The sequence below is a fragment of the Bos grunniens genome, chromosome 22 (genome assembly GCF_055505025.1).
Source record: "Bos grunniens cultivar Pamir isolate PY7600 chromosome 22, Bosgru_T2T1.0, whole genome shotgun sequence".
NCBI classification, from domain to species: domain Eukaryota; kingdom Metazoa; phylum Chordata; class Mammalia; order Artiodactyla; family Bovidae; genus Bos; species Bos grunniens.
In genome coordinates, this window is record NC_141186.1 from 22,316,153 (window position 1) to 22,330,349 (window position 14,197).

At 38.6% G+C, this 14,197-nt stretch overlaps 1 long non-coding RNA gene across 1 annotated transcript in view; it reads left to right on the forward strand.

Annotated features, from left to right (window-relative positions):
* The window catches only part of LOC147348211 (uncharacterized), a 314,743-nt gene that overhangs the window by 4,767 nt on the left and 295,779 nt on the right, over positions 1 to 14,197 (forward strand). The window contains exons 2-3 of the long non-coding RNA XR_015151231.1: positions 3,141 to 3,372; positions 6,530 to 6,588. This is a non-coding gene — a long non-coding RNA (uncharacterized LOC147348211). The remainder of the gene's footprint in view (positions 1 to 3,140; positions 3,373 to 6,529; positions 6,589 to 14,197) is intronic.

The window sequence follows — 14,197 nt, forward strand, 5'->3', positions numbered from 1 at the left end:
CCTCCTGCCCCCAATCCCTCCCAGCATCAGAGTCTTTTCCAGTGAGTCAACTCTTCGCATGAGGTGGCCAAAGTCCTGGAGTTTCAGCTTTAGCATCATTCCTTCCGAAGAAATCCCAGGGCTGATCTCCTTCAGAATGGACTGGTTGGACCTCCTTGCAGTCCAAGGAACTCTCAAGAGTCTTCTCCAACACCACAGTTCAAAAGCATCAATACTTCAGCACTCAACCTTCTTCACAGTCCAACTCTTACATCCATACATGACCACAGGAAAAACCATAGCCTTGACTAGACGGACCTTTGTTGGCAAAGTAATGTCAGCAGAAATTATATATTTATTGGTGTTAATGACTGCCTTAATAAAACAATTTTGAGCATCTTCGCTTTCTGATAACTATCACTACTAGATATTAAGTCAGTTCAGTTCAGTTCAGTTCAGTCACTCAGTCGTGTCCAACTCTTTGCGACCCCGTGGACTGCAGCATACTGGGCTTCCTGTCTATTACCAACTCCCAGAGCTTGCTCAAACTCGTGTCCAGTGAGTCAGTGATGTCATCCAACCATCTCATCCTCTGTCCCCTTCTCTTACTGCCATCAGTCTTTCCCAGCATCAGGGTCTTTTCCAATGAGTCAGTTCTTTGCATCAGGTGGCCAAAGTATTAGAGTTTCAGCTTCAGCATCAGTCCTTCCAATGAATATTCAGGACTGATTTCCTTTAGAATGTACTGGTTGGATCTCTTTGTTGTCCCAAGAGTCTTCTCTAGCACCACAGTTTGAAAGCATCCACTCTTCAGCATTCAGCATTCTTTATAGGCCAGTTTTGTCATGAGATTGCAGCAATTCAGTCACACTTTCAGGCTCCACTTCTAATTCTAGTTCTTTTGCTGTTCCACTACATGTGTAGCTTCTTTCTCTACTGAAGTTTTGAACTCCTCAAAGTCATTAGGGGAGTTGGAATCAACTTCTTCCAAACTTCTGTTAATGTTGATATTTTGCACTTTTCCTATGAATAAGGAATATTGTTACTGACATCTGAAATGGTGACTCCTTTATAGAAAATTTTCAGTTTATTTTGTCCATATCCATCAGAGGAATCGTTATCTATGACAGCTATGTTTTACACTATGTATTTCTTAGTATGACTTGAACATTAAAATTACTCCTTGATCTGTAGACTGCAGAATGGATATTGTGTTAGCAGGCAGGATAACAACATTAATCTTATTGTACATCTCCTTTAGAACTCTTGGGTGAATAGACAGTAGGTGCATTGTCAGTGAATAGTAATATTTTAAAAGGAATTTTTTTTCCCCCTCTGAGCAGTAAGTCTCAACCATGGACTTAAAATACTCAGTAATCTTGGTGTAAACAGATGTGCTGTCATCCAGACCTCGTTATTGCATTTGTACAGCACAGACAGAGTAGTTTTAGCATATTTCTAAAGAGCCTTATGATTTTCGGAATGGTAAATAAATACTGGCTTCAACTTTAAGTCACCAGCTGCTTGAGCCCCTGACAAGAGAGTCAGCCTATCTTTAGAAGGTTTGAAGCCTGGAATTGATTTCTCCTCCCTAGCTAGTGAAGTCTTAGATGACACCTTCTAAAGTAAGATTATTTTGTCTGCATTGAAAATCTGTTTTTTAGTGTAGCCACTTTCAGTAATTATCTTAGCTGGATCTTCTGGATAAGTTACTGCAACTTCTTCATCAGTACTTCCTTCACCTTGCATTTTTATGTTATAGAAATGGCTTCTTTCCTTACACCTTACCAAACATTTCTTCTGTAGTTTCCTTACCTCTCTCACCCTTCATAAAATTGAAGAGATTAGGCTTTAACTTAACGGAAATGACTGGCTTGATCTATCCAGACCACTCAAACTTTTTCCAAATCATCAATAATGCTGTTTCACTTTCTTATCATTTGTTTGTTCACTAGAATAGCATTGTAAATTTCCTTCTAGAACTTTTTCTTTGCATTAACAACTTAGAAAATTGTTTGGTGCAAGAGGCCTAGCTTATGTCTTCTTTTTACATGCCTTCCTGACTAAGTTTAATCATTTCTAGCTTTTTTTTTGTCTGTGTGATAGGAAATAATTTTACTATATTTTATAGCTTTTTAAAAAATTTAAACTTTTTATTTTATATTGAGGTATAGCTGATTAACAATGTTGTGATAGTTTCAGGTACTCAGCAATGTGACCCAGACATACATATACATCAGATACCCCTAAGTATCATCTGAGATCAGAATTCTTCTTACAGATCATACTAAATTTCAGTTTCTTGTAATTCTTCATTCCTCAACTTTCTAGATCTGTAGCAGCATTTTCTCTCTGGTAGCTTCCCAGCTGCAATTCTGATATTTGGAAGGAGAAAGGAAGTGAAATCAAAGAATACCAAGACTAATGCAAGGAATTCTACTCAAGTACCCAAGACTAACTGGTTAAATTATCTCTGGAGAAATGTTGATTATTCACACTTATTTTTAGATATTTCAGTGAGAAATGGAGAAGGCAATGGCACCCCACTTCAGTACTCTTGCCTGGAAAATCCCATGGACGGAGGAGCCTGGTAGGCTACAGTCCATGGGGTCATGAAGAGTTGGACATGACTGAGCGACTTCACTTTCACTTTTCACTTTCATGCATTGGAGAAGGAAATGGCAACCCACTCCAGTGTTCTTGCCTGGAGAATCCCAGGGGCAGGGGAGCCTGGTGGGCTGCCGTCTGTGGGGTTGCACAGAGTCGGACACGACTGAAGCGACTTAGCAGCAGCAGCAGCAGCAGTGAGAAAAAATTTGGTGTGAAAAGAATCCTACAGAGGAAAAAACCCTTTCCTTTCCGTTATCTCTATAAGTGTTACTGTGTCAAAGTCAGTGTTGTTGCTCTGAGGAGATGATCTTTAGATATAAATCGAGGATACTGTGGAGATTCTTTTCCTGTCCCTGCCCCCCACAGTCCAGAAAGATCTTCCCCAATGTCCGCTGTAATGCCTGAAATCTCCGTTGTTAGAATTTCTCCTGTTTGTGATAAGCATTGTTTTCTCCCTGCAGTGATCTTTTAGAACGCCATTATTCCTAGGAGAGGAAAAAAAAAAAAAAAAGATAAACATGTATATATCTTATTATCTTGCTCTCCTTCAGGATAAGGAGATACCTTGGGAAACCTGAGAATTTAAAGGAATTGAAGAGGAAGAGGCAAAAGATGCCCCACAGAGCAAATGAACATTTACTGAGCACTTACTAGATTCTCTGCTGCTGCTGCTGCTGCTGCTGCTGCTAAGTTGCTTCAGTCATGTCCCACTCTGTGTGACCCCATGGATGGCAGCCCACCAGGCTCCTCCATCCCTGGGATTCTCCAGGCAAGAACACTGGGGTGGGTTGCCATTTCCTTCTCTAGTAGTGTCCAAAAGTTTCTATGATGATAAAAATGTTCTGTACTAGCCATAGGTGATTGTTGGTTACTGGGATATGCTTAGTGTGACTGTAGAACTAAATTTAAAATTTATTTAATTTTAATATATCTAAATTTGATTTAAATAGCCACATGTAGTTAGTGCCTACTATATTGGGCAGCATATTTCTAGGCTTTATACTTCATACTATATACATTTTTTGTCTATATACATTTCTACATATTATATACATTGTATATATACATTTCTTGTCCATGAAGTAGGCAATATTATCTCTATTAAAAAAGTTTTGGGAATTGAAGTTCAGATAAATTAAGTAAATTACCTGGTGTGTTGTAGTCCATGGGGTTACAAAGGGTCGGACATGACTGTGTGACTTTCACTTCACTTCCATATGTATGACAGGTAGAATGGAATTTGGGCCCAGGTCTGAAACTGCCTGTAAAGACAAAGTTTCTCACCATTTGTGTTAACATATCTTAGCTATATTCAGAGACTGCCTTTCTTCCAGCTTGTTCAGTTGCTCAGTCACGTATGACTCTTTGCAACCCCATGGACTGTAGCACACCAGGCTTCCCTGTCCTTCACCATATCCTGGAGTTTGCTCAGACTCATGTCCATTGAGTTGGTGATGCCGTCCAACCATCTCTTCTTTGTCATCTCCTCCTTCTGTCTTCAATCTTTCCCAGCATCAGGGAAATGAGTCGGCTCTTTGCATCAGGTGGCCAAAATATTGGAGCTTCAGCTTAAGCATCAGATCAGATCAGATCAGTCACTCAGTCGTGTCCAACTCTTTGCGAACCCATGAATCGCAGCACGCCAGGCTTCCCTGTCCATCACCAACTCCCGGAGTTCACTCAGACTCACGTCCATCGAGTCAGTGATGCCATCCAGCCATCTCATCCTCTGTCATCCCCTTCTCCTCTTGCCCCCAATCCCTCCCAGCATCAGAGTCTTTTCCAATGAGTCAACTCTTCGCATGAGGTGGCCAAAGTACTGGAGTTTAGCATCATTCCTTCCAAAGAAATCCCAGTGCTGATCTCCTTCAGAATGGACTGGTTGGGTCTCCTTGCAGTCCAAGGGACTCTCAAGAGTCTTTTCCAACACCACAGTTCAAAAGCATCAATTCTTTGGCGCTCAGCCTTCTTCACAGTCCAACTCTTACATCCATACATGACCACGGGAAAAACCATAGCCTTGACTGCATAAGTCCTTCAAATGAATATTTAGGGTTGATTTCCTTTAGGATTGACTGATTTGATCTCTTTGCTGCCCAAGGGACTCTGAAGGATCTTCTCCAACACCACAGTTGGAGGGTATCAATTCTTTGGTTCTCAGCCTTTTTTATTGTCCAGCTCTCTCATCCATACATGACTACTGGAAAAACCATAGCTTTAACTAGACAGACCTTTGTAGGCAAAGTAGTGTCTCTTCTTTTTAATATGCTGTCTGGTTTGTCATGTCTTTTCTTCCAAGGAGCAAGCGTGTTTCAATTTCATGGCTGCAGTCATCATCCACAGTGATTTTGGAGCCCAATAAAATAAAGCCTGTCACTGTTTCCATTGTTTCCCCATCTCTTTGCCATGAAGTGATGGGACCAGATGCCATGATCTTAGTTCTTTGGATGTTGAGTTTTAAGCCAATTTTTCACTCTCCTCTTTCACCTTCATCAAGAGGCTCTTCAATTCCTCTTCACTTTCTGCCATAAGGTTAGTGTCATCTGCGAATCTGAGGTTGTTGATATTTCTCCTGGCAATCTTGGTTTCAGCTTGTGCCTCATTCAGCCCTGCATTTCACATGATGTGCTCTGCATATAAGTTAAATAAGCAGGGTGACAATATACACCCTTGATGTACCCCATTCCCAATTTTGAACCAGCCCACTGTTTCATGTCTGGTTCTAACTGTTGCTTCTTCCAGCTACTGTGGAGGAAATAAAGGTTTAGAAATGATGAAACTTAAAGAAATACACACACACACACAATCTTTTATCTTATTTGAAAGTATAGTAATTGTAGATGAGGAACTTCCCTGGAAGCTCAGATGGTAAAGAGTCAGCCTGCAATGCAGGAGACCCAGGTTCTATCCCTGAGTCGGGAAGATCCCCTGGAGAAGGGAATGACCACCAACTCCAGTATTCTTGCTTGGAGAATTCCAAAGACAGAGGAGACTAGTGGGCTATAGTCCATGGGGTCATAAAGAGTCAGTAAGGACTCAGTGACTAACACTTTCTTTCATGTAGATAATGGCATCATTTAACTTGAGAGTTGTTTTTTCCCCTAAGTTCTGTGTCCTTGGGCTTTGAAAAAACAACCAGGTTAATTAACTGTTTTGCCTCAAAAAAAAAAAAAAAAAAAAATCTTTATCTCACTACTGGATATTCTAGTCCTGAAATCTGACTACTAAGAATAGCCTCTTAGGCTACTGAGGTCTCTGCCTTATGACAGTCAACTGTTATTACAATGATTTTACCAATTTGAGTTAGTGAGAGAAGGAACTGAATAATATAAATCTATTTGCAGTTGGGATTCTGTCTATCTCTTGGTACTAATCAGAGTGTAGGGAAAATCAACTTATGAAGGGCCACAGGAGCAATTTCTAGTTCCACTGTCTTTATCTTTTAGGCATTTTAAGTAAATGGAGGCAACCAAATTCTCCATTCCTGTTCCACTGAGGAGAGGCAAAATAAGTGGCCTTTTGAATGCCAGACCTTTCACCTTCAGAAAAGAAGGCGAGAAGTTTATTTTTATGGGAAATAAAACTTTCTTTGTAATAGTAGTAGGGTTTTTTTTCAGTGTCATTCTAGTCCTAACTCTTCTACTTCCAGTTATATATTATAAAAACACTATGTGGTTAATAAATGACTGATTATATCTTGCAGGTCTGAATTTCCTTCCCTAGTTGATTCTAGCTTCAATCTCCTCAGTTGAAAAGTTTCACCTTTCATTTAGCTCTTCCTTTGTGATATTAATTTGCAATTTTTAAAAAAGTGAAATATTTTTTGAACCTATTTGCTTTAGTAAAGTTTTAGCTCTGGAAGGTGAAATTTTATGTCCTGGAATTCACCCATGAGCTCAGCTTATAGGAACATTGAATATAATAATTTGCTTTTTTACAGAGACTGGAAATTACAGAGTTGATGACAGGAGAAACCGATTCTCTCTGAAGATGAAATATGTGAGTCTTATCCTCACCTCTTAGCAAATTTATTAAAGTTTTTCCCCAAAGTGAGTTTTTTGGTAAATTATACAGGAAGTTCAGATTGTGTTTTCTAGACCCTAGATTTTGTAGGTATTTGGTGCTGGGACTTTTGTCTTAATGAACTCTGGCAGTACCTCTTTAGGTAAGACAGCTCATTTTACCTTTGCCCTGGCACTGAGTCCAGCCATCTGCTCTGAGTCTGAATTCAAACACAAAGGGAAAATACAAATTATAGCCGACTTGGTGCTGACAGCTGTTGGGAAAAAGAATCATTGTGTTTGATGGTGTCGTTGGAAGCAGACCAGGAGGTGAATCAAATACAGTGTTTTGTTTCATCTTATCAGTGCCTGCAAGTTAGTTGAAATTTTAATTTCTAACTCACCCACCTATTTGTACTTCTAGAGGAAGCCCCTTTTGTCACATACTGTGTCATCGAAATGTTCTTGATAAGGGTAGACCAGGACTGAAGTAAACATTTCACTTAACAAAGCGCTTGCATCAGCCAGTGCATTGTGGATGTGCTGTTTGTTTCAGTCTCTTAAACTAGAAATGATCATGGACAGAATTGTGTATTCTCTAGGGCAAATGATCATCTTAGTGATATTAGTAAGCCAATATTTTATTTTTCCCCCATTAAAAAATCTCTGTGCTAATTAATAATAGCTAAGTAAGGGGAACAAAATTTTATATGAATAAATTTACATTTGAGCAACTGGAATTTTATTCCAAACCATCTGAAGTAAATCATACTCCAGTCTGTTTTTGCAACTAAATAGTTACAACTAATTAGTTATTTCCATTTTTTTGGTTTTATTAGTGAGCACATGAAGCTACAGCAGATCCTTAAATATAGTTATGGAAGCAGCCTTATATCTAAAGAAACACCGTATTAGGATTGTGATGAGGTGGGTAAAGAGATTAAAGGGTGACATCAACTTTGAAGGACAAGAAGATTTCTTGTGTTCCTTTTTGGAAAGTGTCTGAAATTCTTGATAATTTGGTTTTCAGCTTTGTACTTGGAAACTTAATTTTTGTCTTTCCCCAAAGGTCAGTTCAAAAAAACCCATTTTCTGCCATTGGCCAATCAAACAGGAGTATGTTATCAGTGGAAGAGACTTAGTAAAAAGCTACTTCATTTTCTTCGGTTGGAGTAACTTAAAAAGCTTATTCACTAACCATGAAGCCATGTTATCTATTATTTACAACAAACCTTTTCTGGAGCAAAATGAGGCATAAATTATATATTTTGCATTGTGAAATAAACTAAGAAGAACAGGAGAAAGGAAGGCACTTTAGACTGAATCAGAAGGGCCAAAAAATGCAGAAGGAAACAAAGATTTGTATCTCTCTCTATATCTATATTTATGTAGATAAATATATCTAGAATTCTAATCTAAATGAATATAACTGGAAATTTTTGAGATAAAAATCTGTCAATTTATTTAGAGCAGGAAGAGGCAAAGAAAAGAAGTCTGGGTTATTTTTCAGCAAAGAACTTATATCCCTTGTAATGATCTGTCCTGTTTTTAACCTGTAACTACTGTCAGTGTTAACATGTCTTAAAATATTCCATTGAAATTCTTTATTTTATTTATCATTTAACAACTGAGTATTTATTGAGGGATTTACTGCTTGCAAGGCACTGTGATGGGGTAAGGAGAATGATTATAGTATTTGGTGAGCGCGATTAATATGCCAGACAGTAGACACAGCCTTTTATGTGGGTTATTTTGTTCAATCCTTCGAGTCTTGTGCAGTAGGAACTCCTCTGCCTCTCCTCACTAAGTAATGCAAGTAGAGAAAATGAGATGTGGAGAAGTTAAACCTGATTAAAATTTTTTAAAGTATCTTGATTTGTTTTCTGATTTCTGTTGTGTAAATGTTCCTACCATGACCAGTTTCAGCCTACCAACAGTTTAACAAATGGCTTGAAAATTTCTGAGTAGTAAGCTATTGGTGAGAGCAGGCATGAGCCGGTTTCAGTACTTGCAGTCTACATGTCCTCAAAATACTTCCAGTGAATGTAAGACTTTGTAATACCAGCTGGAAAATAAAAGGAACCATATAAGGTAGCATGGAGGTTTAGAGCAAAGACACATTTTCATTTAGTCATTATCTTGTAATTTTAATTTACAATTAGAGATGATTCTATGATATGGACATTTAAAAACAATGACATTGGTTTTATTCATTAGAATTATTAAAGTCAACCCAAAGTGTATATGACTATAACATTATAAAAATCTGCCATCTTGTTAAATGATTGAAAATTCCTCAGCCTATCATATTTTCAACAATTACTTGTTTATGAATTATTCTATTTTCTAGCAAAATTCTAAAATATCATAAAATATTATTTTAAATATTTTAATATTAATCTCAACTTTATGTTTAGCCAAATGAAAATAATCTTCTTGTATTGATTGCATATAGCATAATTGCCTTCTGAATTTTCTCTCATATGTCCCTATGAAGTTTCATACCATCCACATTCGTATTTATTCTTTTAACAAATATTTATTACATGAATGTTTTTTATCTGCATCTTATGAGGATGCTGCTGTACTAGTCCATAGCTTGTATATTCACTGCCTCCAAATAGGGGTAAGAGATAGGTGAACAAAAAATTTAAGTTAGAAATTGGTCAAAAATGTAGCAGATGTCATAAGTTCAGTTTAGTTGCTCAGTCGTGTCTGACTCTTTGCGACCCCCTGGACTACAGCACTCCAGGCTTCCATGTCCATCACCAACTCCCGGAGCTTGCTCAAACTTGTGTCCATTGAGTCGGTGATGTCATCCAACCATCTCGTCCTCTGTCATCCCCTTCCCCTCCTGCCTTTAATCTTTCCCAGCATCAGGGCCTTTTCCAATGAATCAGTTCTTCACATCAGGTGGCCAAACTATTGGAGCTTCAGCTTCAGCATCAGTCCTTCCAATAAATATTCAGGACTGATTTCCTTTAGGATGGACTAGTTGGATCTCCTTGCAGTCCAAGGGACTCTCAAGAGTCTTCTCCAACACCACAGTTCAAAAGCATCAATTCTTATACTAACGCATATATATGGAATTTAGAAAGATGGTAACGATAACCCTGTATACGAGACAGCAAAAGAGACACTGATGTATAGAACAGTCTTATGGACTCTGTGGGAGAGGGTGGGAAGATTTGGGAGAATGTCATTGAAACATGTGAAATGTCATGTATGAAACGAGATGCCAGTCCAGGTTCAGTGCACGATGCTGGATGCTTGGGGCTGGTGCGCTGGGAAGGCCCAGGGGGATGGTATGGGGAGGTTGGGAGGGAGGAGGGTTCAGGATGGGGAGCATGTGTATATCTGAAATTAATTAAAAGTTGAAAAAAAAAAAAAAAAAGCATCAATTCTTCGGTGCTCAGCTTTCCTTCTAGTCCAACTCTCACATTCATACATGACTACTGGAAAAACCATACCTTTGACTAGATGGACCTTTGTTGGCAAAGTAATGTCTGCTTTTTAATATGCTGTCTAGATTGGTCATAACTTTTCTAAGGAGTAAGCGTCTTTTAATTTCATGGCTGCAGTCACCATCTGCAGTGATTTTGGTGCCCAAGAAAAAAGTCTGTCACTGTTTGCCCATCTATTTGCCATGAGGTGATGGGACCAGATGCCATAATCTAAGTGATGGGACCAGATGCCATGATCTTCGTTTTCTGAATGTTGAACTTTAAGCCAACTTTTTCACTCTCCACTTTCACTTTCATCAAGAGGCTTTTGAGTTCCTCTTCACTTTCTGCCATAAGGGTGGTATCATCTGTGTATCTGAGGTTATTGATATTTCTTCTAGCAATCTTGATTACAGCTTGTGTTTCATCCAGCCTGGTATTTTGCATGATGTACTCTGCATATAAATTAAATAAGCAGGGTGACAATATCCAGCCTTGATGTACTCCCTTCCCAATTTTGAACCAGTCTGTTGTTCCACATCTGGTTCTAACTGTTGCTTCTTGACCTGCATACAGATTTCTCAGGAGGTAGGTAAGATAGTCTGATATTCCCATCTGTTGATAGGCATAATACTCAGAGTAAAATTACTTATAGATGGTCTATAATTTGGTGATAAAATTATTCATTGATAAAGGTGAGGACATTTAAACTACATTTTGAGTAATGGGTAAGATGTAAAGATGAAGAATTAGAGGCAGAATAACTGGAGGTGATGGGAAAGCATGAGCAACTACTGTTCAGTGTTTTCTGTCCTCCCATTCTTAAAATGTGCTTTTGGCTCTGAAGCAGCTATACCCTAACAGTCCACAAGGTGGTAGGGTAACTCTATTCTTTTCTTCAAGTTTCACTGTTGAAAATAAGAAAAAAGTTTTCAAATGCTTGTAGGAATTGTGATGAGGAATTTCAGAGAAATGCTTTCCTATGCCTTGACATATTTCGATTCACATTTATAGGCAATCTAAGAGAAAGTCACACAGTGTGTAACTTGACTAAGTACAGAATTCTTAAGTGACTGAGTGCATAACTTTGACAAAGAAATAAAATACTATTCAGAGGTACTAAACTTGGGAACATGTTTAATTTGTCTGGGTGCTAAGAACTGGGTATTTCTAAGTTTCATTGTGATTTAAAAAACAAAACCAACATAATTTAAATTTATTAACCATGATGGAATGGTAAGTATGCCAGTCAGTATGACCTGTGATTCATGTAGTTTGCTTATATCTGGGTCTCATTATATCTAGATCTGCCGGTAGTTACAAAAATGCAACTTGATAAGTTACAGAACAAGAACAAGTTGCAGAACATGTTTTAAAACATGTTTTTATCAATACAGTTTACTGGATGTTAGAATCATTTCTAATAAGAAATGATTTGTAGCATTTTTTGTGGCATTCATTTGTAGCATTTTTTCACTTAGCTACCTAACACATGCTTATTGGGCACCTGTTGTATGATAATCACAATGGTGTGATCACTGACCTTGAGCTAGACATCCTGGAATGTGAGGTCAAGTGGGCCTTAGAAAGCATCACTATGGACAAAGCTAGTGGAAGTGATAGAATTCCAGTTGAACTGTTCCAAATCCTGAAAGATGATGCTGTGAAAGTGCTGCACTCAATATGCCAGCAAATTTGGAAAACTCAGCAGTGGCCACAGGACTGGAAAAGGTCAGTTTGCATTCCAATCCCAAAGAAAGGCAATGCCAAAGAATGCTCAAACTACCGCACAATTGCACTCATCTCACACGCTAGTAAAGTAATGCTTAAAATTCTCCAAGCCAGGCTTCAGCAGTATGTGAACCGTGAACTTCCTGATGTTCAAGCTGGTTTTCGAAAAGGCAGAGGAACCAGAGATCAAATTGCCAACATCCGCTGGATCATGGAAAAAGCAAGAGAGTTCCAGAAAAACATCTATTTCTGCTTTATTGACTATGCCAAAGCCTTTGACTGTGTGGATCACAATAAACTGTGGGAAATTCTGAAAGAGATGGGAATACCAGACCACCTGATCTGCCTCTTGAGAAATCTGTATGCAGGTCAGGAAGCAATAGTTAGAACTGGACATGGAACAACAGACTGGTTCCAAATAGGAAAAGGAGTACATCAAGGCTGTATATTGTCACCCTGTTTATTTAACTTATATGCAGAGTACATCATGAGAAACGCTGGACTGGAAGAAACACAAGCTGGAATCAAGATTGCTGGGAGAAATATCAATAACCTCAGATATGCAGATGACACCACCCTTATGGCAGAAAGTGAAGAGGAACTCAAAAGCCTGTTGATGAAAGTGAAAGTGGAGAGTGAAAAAGTTGGCTTAAAGCTCAACATTCAGAAAACGAAGATCATGACATCCTGTCCCATCACTTCATGGGAAATAGATGGGGAAACAGTGGAAACAGTGTCAGACTTTATTTTTCTGGGCTCCAAAATCACTACAGATGGTGACTGCAGCCATGAAATGAAAAGACGCTTACTCCTTGGAAGGAAAGTTATGACCAACCTAGATAGCATATTCAAAAGCAGATACATTACTTTGCCAACAAAAGTTCGTCTAGTCAAGGCTATGGTTTTTCCTGTGGTCATGTATGGATGTGAGAGTTGGACTGTGAAGAAAGCTGAGCTCCAAAGAATTGATGCTTTTGAACTGTGGTGTTGGAGAAGACTCTTGAGAGTCCCTTGGACTGCAAGGAGATCCAACCAGTCCATTCTGAAGGAGATCAGCCCTGGGATTTCTTTGGAAGGAATGATGCTAAAGCTGAAACTCCAGGACTTTGGCCACCTCATGTGAAGAGTTGACTCATTGGAAAAGACTCTGATGCTGGGAGGGATTGGGGGCAGGCGGAGAAGGGGACGACAGAGGATGAGATGGCTGGATGGCATCATTGACTCGATGGATGTGAGTCTGAGTGAACTCCGGGAGTTGGTGATGGACAGGGAGGCCTGGCATGCTGCGATTCATGGGTTCACAGAGTCGGACACGACTGAGCAACTGATCTGATCTGATATGTATGTTGGCCATTGTGCAAGGTGCTATTAAATTAAATTAACTTTCATGTTTGCTTTATTTTTTAAATTAACTTTAGTGTTTCAAACAGGTTTTGTTTTACCAAAAAAATGTGCAAATAGTACAGTTTTCATAGACCCATATCCAGCTTCCCTTCTTAATTAACACTTTACATTTATAAGATATATTTGTTACAATTAATGCACCAATTTAAGTAATAATAAATTCCATATTGTATTCATATTTTATATTAGACAATGGTATTAAAAATGGATATCTGGGCACTAGGTATGCTTCCTGATTCTGGAATGTTGTTGATCTTAGGCTTGTTGTTGATATATATGTATATATATTTATGTATGTATATACATATCTATACATATATATGTATATAGATATACACATACATATATATGTATGTGTATATACAACATGTGTATATATATATATATACAATAGAAGCAGAAGATATTAAGAAGAGGTGGCAAGAATACACAGAAGAACTATACAAAAAAGATCTTCATGACCCAGATAACCATGATGGTGTGATCACTCACCTAGAGCCAGACATCCTGAAATGTGAAGTCAAGTGGGCCTTAGGAAGCATCACTATGAACAAAGCTAGTAGAGGTGATGGAATTCCAGTTGAGCTATTTCAGATCCTAAAAGATGATGCTGTGAAAGTGCTGCACTAATTATGCCAACAAATCTGGAAAACTCAGCAGTGGCCACAGGACTGGAAAAGGTCAGTTTTCATTCCAATCCCAAAGAATGTTCTAACTACCGCACAATTGCACTAATCTCACATGCTTGCAAAGTAATGTTCAAACTTCTTCAAGCCAGGCTTCAACAGTATGTGAACCGTGAACTTCCAGATGTTCCAGCTGGATTTAGAAAAGGCAGAGGAACCAGATATCAAATTGCAAACATTTGTTGGATCATCGAGAAAACAAGAGAGTTCCAGGAAAACATCTACTTCTGTATTATAGACTATGCCAAAGCCTTTGACTGTGTTTATCACAACAAACTGTGGAAGATTCTTAAAGAGATGGGAATATCAGGCCACCTGACCTGCCTCCTGAGAAATCTGTATG